A 10000-nucleotide genomic window follows, 5' to 3' on the forward strand; every position below is an offset into this window, starting at 1 on the left:
ATATATCATCCATATATCATATAAATACATATATATCTATCTATCTATATATATATATATATATCTGTATTCATCTATATACATATTAATATATATATACATATATGTATATATATTATCCATATATCATATAAATACATACCTATCTATATATATCTGTATTCATCTATCTATATATATACATACACACATGTATACATAAATAACTCGAATGTGATCTGCACGTCTTAGAGGTGCCGCTCGCCCTGCCGGTGCTGATGCCAGCGCCTGCACTCCCTCATTTGATTAAGAGCGCGCATGGATTCTTTGGAAGATGAGTTCTGTAAACTGTCATTTGTACCGGCAGCAGTTGCAAGACTGGATTTTGCGTGACTTAACATTTTCCAATACTGATGGCACTATTCGATGTCGTGTTTATATCGGAAGAGGGAGAATCGCACATATATATATGGTAGCTGAGAGATGGGCCCTATAACAGTAAGGTAGATGGCAAGCTTAGGGTGTAATGTAGACAACCAAGATGTCTTGGCTCCTCTATTGTAGAGTAATGATGGAGTGCGGCTGCGCCGAGAAGCGAGGTGTTTCTCCTTGGCTCCCCGCAGGGAGTCTGCCTGTCATCTCCGACAGAGGTCTTTATATTGACGGCGGATTTTATAAACAAATCAATGGTATCGCGATGGGAAGTAGCTTAAGTCCGGTCCTTGCGAATTTATATATGGAGTTGTTTGAATCTGAACTCCTTCTGTCTATTCTCCCTCTCGACACGATTTGGTTTCGTTATGTTGATGACATTTTTTCTGTGTGGCAAGTAAACCGTTTAGACTTTGATGATTTTTTCGGTAAACTCAACAACCACGCGCGTACTATTAATTTTAATGGGAAGATTCACGTAAATTACCTTTTCTCGGCGTCCTTTTATTCAATGTAAATGGCACGCTTAAATTTTAGGTTTACCGTAAACCTACACACACCGCTAATTACCTTCATTTTTTCTCGAATCACCCGTTGTATGTCAAGAAGTCAGTAGTCTCGTCCATTTTTCTGAGAGCATACAGGATTTGTGATAATGAATTTATCGATCGAGAAATTGACGTCATATTTGATACGTTTTCTAAATTAGGATATCCTCGATTTTTCTTAAAGCAGGCTCATTCATCTGCGAGATGGAAGTTTTACACTCATTCCCGTAATACTCAACAGGATAGTGACAATAATCTTTTAATTATTCCGTATAACCCGTCCCTCGATGAGAAACGACACATGTTTAAAGGCGTTGGAATTGATATTGTTTTTACGTACCCGAACACGTTGCGTAATAGTTTGGTTAAACACAATGCGACTAGCGGTGCTCTGGGGACTTCTCCCGGTATTTATACTATACCGTGAGGCTAATTAATGAGAAAAGGAAAGTTATCAAGGGGTGTTGCTTTAAATTTCAATTGAAATATGAATGGCCTCACAGCCATCGAGGGCACACGTCCAGGTATGACACTGTTCTTTGTTGGAGTAACCGGTGCTGTATTAATATTGATATATTTGAGAATTGGTGTTGAGTGATCATTTGCAAGTGATACCCTTTCTACATTTGAGACGTGGCTGAGTTTAATTAACTGAAATATCATCTGCGTCATATTTTATTTACTTATTATTTAGTATATATTTTGATACCAATTAAATATATATTATTTGCCATTATCCTACCTTTAAGCAAAAAATAATTATCTTGTGTAAACACCTGTCAGCCATCAGGAGACGTTATCCAGAGGAGTGTGGTCTAACATGATATCTTTCTGTTAACAGAAACTATTATTTCAGAGTGAGATCTGAGATAATGAGTCGATGGGCTGATATGCGCATCCTCCATGAGGTCTAGCTGAGGATGTAAGACAGGAAAGGTGTAACAATGGATAATATATATATAAACTGTATATGTCGATATGTGTATACACGCACAATATATGTATGTGTGTGTCTATGTATATAACACAGACACACATATGCACACACATGTACGCATACATGTATGCATGTATTATACATATTTGTATAATATATACAAAAAAACATACGTATGTGTATTATAGATATATTATATGTATAAACACAGATATATGTATACTTATCCATATATCTAATCAACATATATGTATATTATATATATATATATATATGTATATAGTTGTACAAATGTATATATGTACATGTATGCAAATATATACATATTTTTATATATAGATATATTTTTTTCTGTATAAGATACATATGTATAGATATATAAGTGAATATTTACACATACATACAAATGCATACATATATACATATACATATATATGTGTATACACATGTGCATGTGTCTTTATGCATACATATATATATTATGTAATATATATTATATGTATGTATATATCACCTCATCCTTTTTAAGCACAGTATAACACATATGTATAAACTTTTGGTCTTCGGGCGCAATGAATTTTGATATTTGATACTTTCCAACTTTTAAAAATCCTCAGATCTTCTCTGTGTTAGGCTGGTATCTATCTACATACCATACCCAACCCAGCTACTGATAGGCTATTTACCCCTTAGGAATAGGAAGCATCGGTGGTTCAGTGGTAGAATTCTCGCCTGCCACGCGGGAGGCCCGGGTTCGATTCCCGGCCGATGCATCTTTTCGTGCCTTTAATAGAATCAAGAATATTATATGTAATTGTAGCAAGGATGCTAAGACAAGGTCGGCAAAAGGCATGCGGTGTGAAGCGATCGTAATTTTATCTGCCGAGTTATGCAGCCACACAAATAGTGTCGAATAGTGCAACCAGTGTTGGAAAATGTTAAGTCACGCAAACTTAAGTCTTGCAACTGCTGCCGATACAGATGACAGTTACAGAACTCATCTTCCAAGTGAACCATGCGCGCTTTTAATCAAATGAGGGAGTGCAGGCGCTGGCATCAGCACCGGCAGGACGGGTGGAATCTCCAGGACGTGCTGATCACATTCGGATTATAAGTTACATGAACTGTGCCCACAGCTGTGCCTGGTCCCTAAGCTTCACATGTGAATGGACACGTCTGTAGCGTGGACTGCGTCTCAAGATAGGGGGCCTGGACTTCTCCCGCTGTATCCTTTACACTGTATAAATAACTCATCACAAGGTCGAAGCAAGAACTTCGCAAATTTAATCGCATCGCACAAGCCACATTCAATGCACATAGCACAAGGCACTAGGTCGTAGCCATGTGGAATCCTTTAATCCGGGCGTGTTGAAGATCGTGTTGCCTCACCGCTGATACTGTCAGCCATGCCGATGCTGATCCAGCGGCAAATATGTGTGTCCTGAATACATGTGTGCACATGTTTGTATATATACTCTGTAAATATACATGTATATATATAAATGTGTGTGTGTGTTTGTGTGCATTATATATATCATTTATATTCATATGTGTGTGCAATATATATATATATATATATATATATATATATATATATATATATATACATGTGTATATATATATATATATATATATATATGAGTATAAATATATACATATATATACACACACACATTTATATGTACACACACACACACACAATATAAATATACATATATATATATATTGTAACCCGGCTATATCTATATCATATTACTATATTCTACATATTCTATATGTATTTTCACACAACCATATACATATATATACATATGCACGGTCATTGCTTTCCCTGATTACTAATCTCTTCTTCCTACACAAGACATTCCAGTGTTATGTTTATCCCTTTCCGCAAGAGCTAGGTATTGCTGTAACGCTTGCTTGTAATCACCAGTTGTCCCATGCTAAATACGTGATTTATAGCGATCCTTAGACCTCTGTCGGAGATGACAGGCAGACTCCCTGCGGGGAGCCAAGGAGCAACACCTCGCTTCTCGGCGCAGCCGCACTCCATCATTACTCTACAATAGAGGAGCCAAGACATCTTGGTTGTCTACATTACACCTCTAAGCTTGCCATCTACCATACTCTTATAGGCCCCATCTCTCAGCTACCATATATGTGTGTGTGTGTGTATAGCAGGATTAGGCTATGCTTTGCTTTATAGTTGGTCCACATTTCTCTGATCGATAAAATAGATAGTGAGCATGAAGCTGTTGATTCGCTGAATAGTATGGCAGGACTTCCCGCGCGATTCTCCCTCTTCCGATATGAACACGACATCGAATAGTGTCATCAGTGTTGGAAAATGTTAAGTCACGCAAAATCAAGTCTTGCAACTGCTGCCGATACAGATGACAGTTTACAGAACTCATCTTCCAAAGAATCCATGCGCGCTCTTAATCAAATGAGGAAGTGCAGGCGCTGGCATCAACACCGGCAGGCCGAGCGGCACCTCTAAGACGTGCAGATCACATTCGAGTTATTTATATGTACATGTCTGTATGTATATACAGATAGATAGATGAATACAGATGTATATATAGATAGATAGATACGTGTTCATATGATATATATAGTATATATTACATAATATATATGTATGCATGATACGTGGATTGAGAGCCATTGTTTTCTCAGTAGAGATGACTAATCCGCACTCATGAGCCCTAGTTGTGAGTTTGTTGAGAATTATTTGTATTCTCTCTTGTGATGATGCTTTGACACATGTCATTAGCATAGCATATATGTATATATATAATAATATGTATATATACATATATACATGCGTATACATACATATGGTGTTACACTTATCCTCTCAAATCCTATTTTTCCTGTGTTTTTCTTTTATATATATATGGTAGTACCTATTTGGCAATGCATTACGGAATCTAAAAATTCTATACCTGGAATGATATTTTTATACTTGTAAAAATAATGTATGATTTATTTGCATATCTTATGTCATATCTGTATGACGTAATTATTTGATCTTTCTAAAAATTCAAAAGGTGTAACAATGGATAATATATATATATATATATTTATATATATATACACTGTATATGTCGGTATGTGTATACACACACAATATATGTATATGTGTCTGTGTCTATGTATATATGTATACATATATATGTAACACACATACATATATATATATATATATACACATACATGTGTGTGTGTGTTATTGTATGCATGTATTATACATATTTGTATAATATATACACAAACATACGTACATATATATGTATGTGTGTGTGTATTATAGATACATTATATGTATAAACACAGATGTATATGTATACTTATGCATATATCTAATCAATATATATATATGTATATTTATAAACATATGTATACATATATATGTATATTATATATGTATATAGTTGTACAAATGTATATATGTACATGTTTGCAAATATATATATATTTGTATATATATAGATATTTTCTTCTGTATAAGATACATATGTATAGATATATATAAGTGAATATTTACACATACATATACAAATGTATACATATATGCATATATACATATATATATACATATGTATACACATGTACATGTGTCTTTATGCATACACATATATTATGTGATATATACTATATGTATGTATATATCACTTCATCGTTTTTGAGTACAGTATAACATATGTATAAACTCTTGGTCTTCTGGCGCAATTAATTTTGATATTTGATACTTTCTAATTTCTAAAAGTCCTCAGATCTTCTATGTGTTAGGCTGGTATCCATCTACATACCATAACCAACCCAGCTACTGATAGCCTATTTACTCAAGGAAAAAGTAAGCATCGGTGGTTCAGTGGTAGAATTCTCGCCTGCCACGCGGGAGGCCCGGGTTCGATTCCCGGCCGATGCATCTTTTCGTGCCTTTAAGAGAAACAAGAATATTATATGTAATTGTAGCAAGGATGCTAAGACAGGGTCGGCAAAAGGCATGCGGTGTGAAGCGATCGTAATTCTATCTGTCGAGTTATGCAGCCACACAAATAGTGTTGAATAGTGCCATCAGTGTTGGAAAATGTTAAGTCACGCAAAATCAAGTCTTGCAACTGCTGTCGATACAGATGACAGTTTACAGAACTCATCTTCCAAGGAATCAATGCGCGCTTTTAATCAAATGAGGGAGTGCAGGCGCTGGCATCAACACCGGCAGGGCGGGCGGCATCTCCAGGACGCTCAGATCACATTCGGATTATAAGTTGCATGAGCTATGCCCACAGCTGTGCCTGAACCCTTAGGTTCACATGTGAATTTAATACGCCTTGAACCTTGTGTGGACACGTCTGTTGTGTTGACTGCGCCTCAAGGTAGGGGGCCTGGAGGCTGTATCCTCTCCACTCTATATTGAAGTCAACACAATATATATATATATATATATATATATATATATATATATATATATGTGAGTGTTTGTGTGTGTGTATATATGTGAATGTTTATGTGTATATGTAAAATATACATTATATGTATATATACACCTATGTATGTATATGCACACACAGACACACAATATATATATATATATATATATATATATATATATATATATATGAACCGGGTTCATGTTGACAAATGTATAAAAGGAATGAATGAGAATGAATATCTTCACAATACAAGAGATGTATTTGACCGGTTTCGACTTTGTCTTCGCAGAAATACATGATTTCGGACGAAGACAAAGTCGAAACCGGTCAAATACATCTTTTGTATTGTGAAGATATTCATTCTCATTCATACCTTTTATATATATATATATATATATATATATATATATATTGTAATCCCGCTCCATCTATATCATAATACTATGTTCTACATATTTTATATAATCTTTCACACAACCATATACATATGTATATACGCATGCTTTCCCTGATTATTAATCATTCCAGTGTTGTGTTGTCTATTCCTTTCCGCATTGCTGTAACACTTCCTTTTAATCACCGGTTGTCCCATGCTAAATGCGTGATTTATAACGATCCTTAGCTCTCTGTCGGAGATGATAGGCAGACTCCCTGCTGGGAGCCAAGGAGCAACACATAGCTCCTCGGCGCAGCTGCACTCCATCATTACTCTACAATAGAGGAGTCAAGACCTCTTGGTTGTCTTCCTTATACTCTAAGCTCGCCATTTACCATACTCTTATAGGGCCCATCTCAGGCTCCTACATATATATATATGTATATATATATATTTATATCACAAAACCATACATGTGTATATGTATATATATACACATATGTATGTGTGTTATATAACATATCTTTATATGTGTATATATATGCATAAGTATACATACATACATGTAGTGAGCCTGAATGATGCATCGTTCCCTGATGCGCAGGACTCAGTCACTGCAGAGAAGTGACAAGAAACAGTTTATTAGGAATCTTTGTAAATGACCTTCGTCATGCCTACAATCCCTGAAAAAGCTGAACTCCAAGTCCTCCTCGCAGGCAACTGCAGTCCACTCAGTAAGTGACCATATCACCTCAGATCCAGTTGGGGTGCAAGAGTGTTTTGAGCAGTTGCACTAAGTTGGACCCACCCTTCAACAAGGATCCATCCTCTAAGTGAAATTAGGAGGGCGATCTCCAAGATGAAGAGTGGTAAAGCACCGGGTATCTGTGGCACCCAAGCTGAACTGTTAAAAGCTGGTGGTGAACCTACGGCGTGGGGTTTGCATTGTATCCTGGTTGCCATCTGGTAGATTGGTACCATTCCCCCGACTTGTTGAAGGGTGTGATCATCCCTCTATTAAAGGCAAAGGGGATTGATGGGACTGCAGCAATCACCGTGGTATTACCCTGCTCAGCATACCAGGAGAGATCTGGTGGTGCAGCAGCACGGTCCCCACAACCTGAAGCTCACATCAGGTCCACAGCCTTGTCCTCGCTCTCTGACTAGCAGGCGCTGGTTAAAGACGCACTTCAAAGACCTGACTGGTTGACACAGCTCTCTGACTGGACTGCAAGCTCCCCTCGTTCCCAGTTTGCGTAAACATGCCTCATGTATTTGAGCTGCGAAATCCGGAACCAAGATCAGCAACTCACGATCCTCCAGTCGCACCACAGAAAGCAGCAGCAACACAAGGACTACCCAGTCCTTTGCCGACATTAAGCCTCTTCGGTCTCTTCAAGTAAAACTCCACTTCACCTACAGCAATCAGCCAAGTAGTGGGCACTCACATCTGCTACACTCTATAAAAAGATATAGACTTGTTCAACTTGTAGTACCATACCTATCTACTACACTGGTAAGTCCACAATAGACTGTATACTGGCACTTCATGTCATTGTTGAGCTTGCAGCTTACAACAACTTATGGAAGGTGTTCAATACTGTGCATTGTGAACCACTCTGGGAAATACTCAGACTGAGAGGAATCCCGACAAGGATTACTTGATTGATAGCAAGCTTGTATACTGGTAATGGAAGTGCTGCAAAGTGAGATGGCGGCCTGTCGAGATTCTTCCATTTTAATTCAGTTTAAGAGTAAGGCAAGGCTATGTTCTTGCACCAACACTCTTCAACACCTGCATGGACTGGATATTGGACAAAGCTACTGTCCAAAGACCTTGTGGAGCAACAATAGAAAATATCAAGGTTACCAACCTTAACTTTGGACATTGAAGTAAGGCCCCTGGGTCTAGAGGTCTACTGAACCAAGATCCAGGACTTTGGGGGTCTGGTAAGAAAACCTGTTCAGTCTGTGCATGCTTAAGGTGAGGGCATAGAAGTTACAGAGAGCTTAACATACCTTGGTAATGTTGTTCATTACTCTGGGCTGTCAGACAAGGAAGTCAGTAGACGAATTGGCTTGGCAACAGGGGTCATGAACTCAAGAGTATTTGGAAATGGCGAGACCTCTGTCTTCAAGGCCCTGTAATACTGCCTATTTTTCTATACAGTAGTGAAACCTGGACACTCCTGTTCCTTGGAATCTCGTGTTGATACCTTTTGTAACAGGTCCTTGCACAGGATCATGGGGTACAGTAGAGGGTCCACGTGTCCAACCAGCATTTACACTGTGAGACACCAGTTACCTGCACAATCCAGGACCACCAACTCAGGCTATATGGGCACCTGGTATTTCAATGCCTTTTATGAAAGGGAAAGCATCTTTCAGTCATTATTGCCAAAGTCCCATGTATTGCTCTCCTGGATTTTTATTACAGAGTCAGCGAATCACCTAAATATGGAAGTGTGCAAAAAAATATATCAGAAATATGTGCTGCAGACGAACGTAGAAGATAACCTACATGGAACAGCCTTTCAGCATCTGCCTGCTCTCCTGTTGTGCATTCCTGACCCCCTTCTCACTCGTGACTGCAGTCAGTATCGCACATTCAAATCCAAGGTCGAACTCTGAGTGGAGCATAAATGAGAGAAGTGGTTGTTATTAAGGAATGGAACTTTAGTAAGCAAATCCGCATGGGTGAGTAAACGACAGCGGGCTCCCCTCGTTCCCTGCATGCTTACACAGCACTAGTGAATTTAAGCTACAGAATCCGGAGCTGAGATGAACATTCTTCGATCCACCAGCCGAATACGTCAAGCGACAACAATACAGGACTACCCAGTTCTTGCCAACTGGGGAGCTTACCGTCTCCTCCGTTAATCTTCACATCACCTTCAACAACCAGCCATACCAGTAGGAACTCACACCCACTACAAACGCTTCATAAAGAGATACTAGAACAAGTAGTAGATGCATACCCATCTACTACAGCATGGCATACCCATGAAGGTGTATGACATTGGTTTAAGAGAAACATTACCTATCTTCATACAAAGCTTCCTTGCTGATTGGAAGTTTAGAGTACAGGTGCGAAACAATTTCTCTAACATGGAAGATCAGTCGGAAGGGGTCTAACAAGGGTATATCTTAAGTGTGAGCCTGTTTTCCATGGCTACAAATGACATTGTAAAGGTCATTCCAAGTGCTGTCTCATGCAAGCTGTATGTATATGAATCATACTGTATGGCTCAGGAGCTTACATGATGTGCAAGAACACATGCAGACT

The 10000-nt window shown here is 38.1% G+C and overlaps 2 non-coding genes across 2 annotated transcripts; both read left to right on the forward strand.

Moving 5' to 3' along the window:
• Positions 1 to 2598: 2598 nt before the first annotated feature.
• Trnag-gcc lies at positions 2599 to 2669 on the forward strand. The gene has a single exon. It is a non-coding gene; the product is annotated as a tRNA-Gly (tRNA).
• A 3090-nt stretch (positions 2670 to 5759) lies between these two features.
• Positions 5760 to 5830, forward strand: Trnag-gcc. Its single transcript has one exon. It is a non-coding gene; the product is annotated as a tRNA-Gly (tRNA).
• The last annotated feature ends 4170 nt before the right edge of the window (positions 5831 to 10000 follow it).

The sequence above is a fragment of the Penaeus chinensis genome, chromosome 38 (genome assembly GCF_019202785.1).
Source record: "Penaeus chinensis breed Huanghai No. 1 chromosome 38, ASM1920278v2, whole genome shotgun sequence".
In the NCBI taxonomy this organism is placed as follows: Eukaryota; Metazoa; Arthropoda; class Malacostraca; order Decapoda; family Penaeidae; genus Penaeus; species Penaeus chinensis.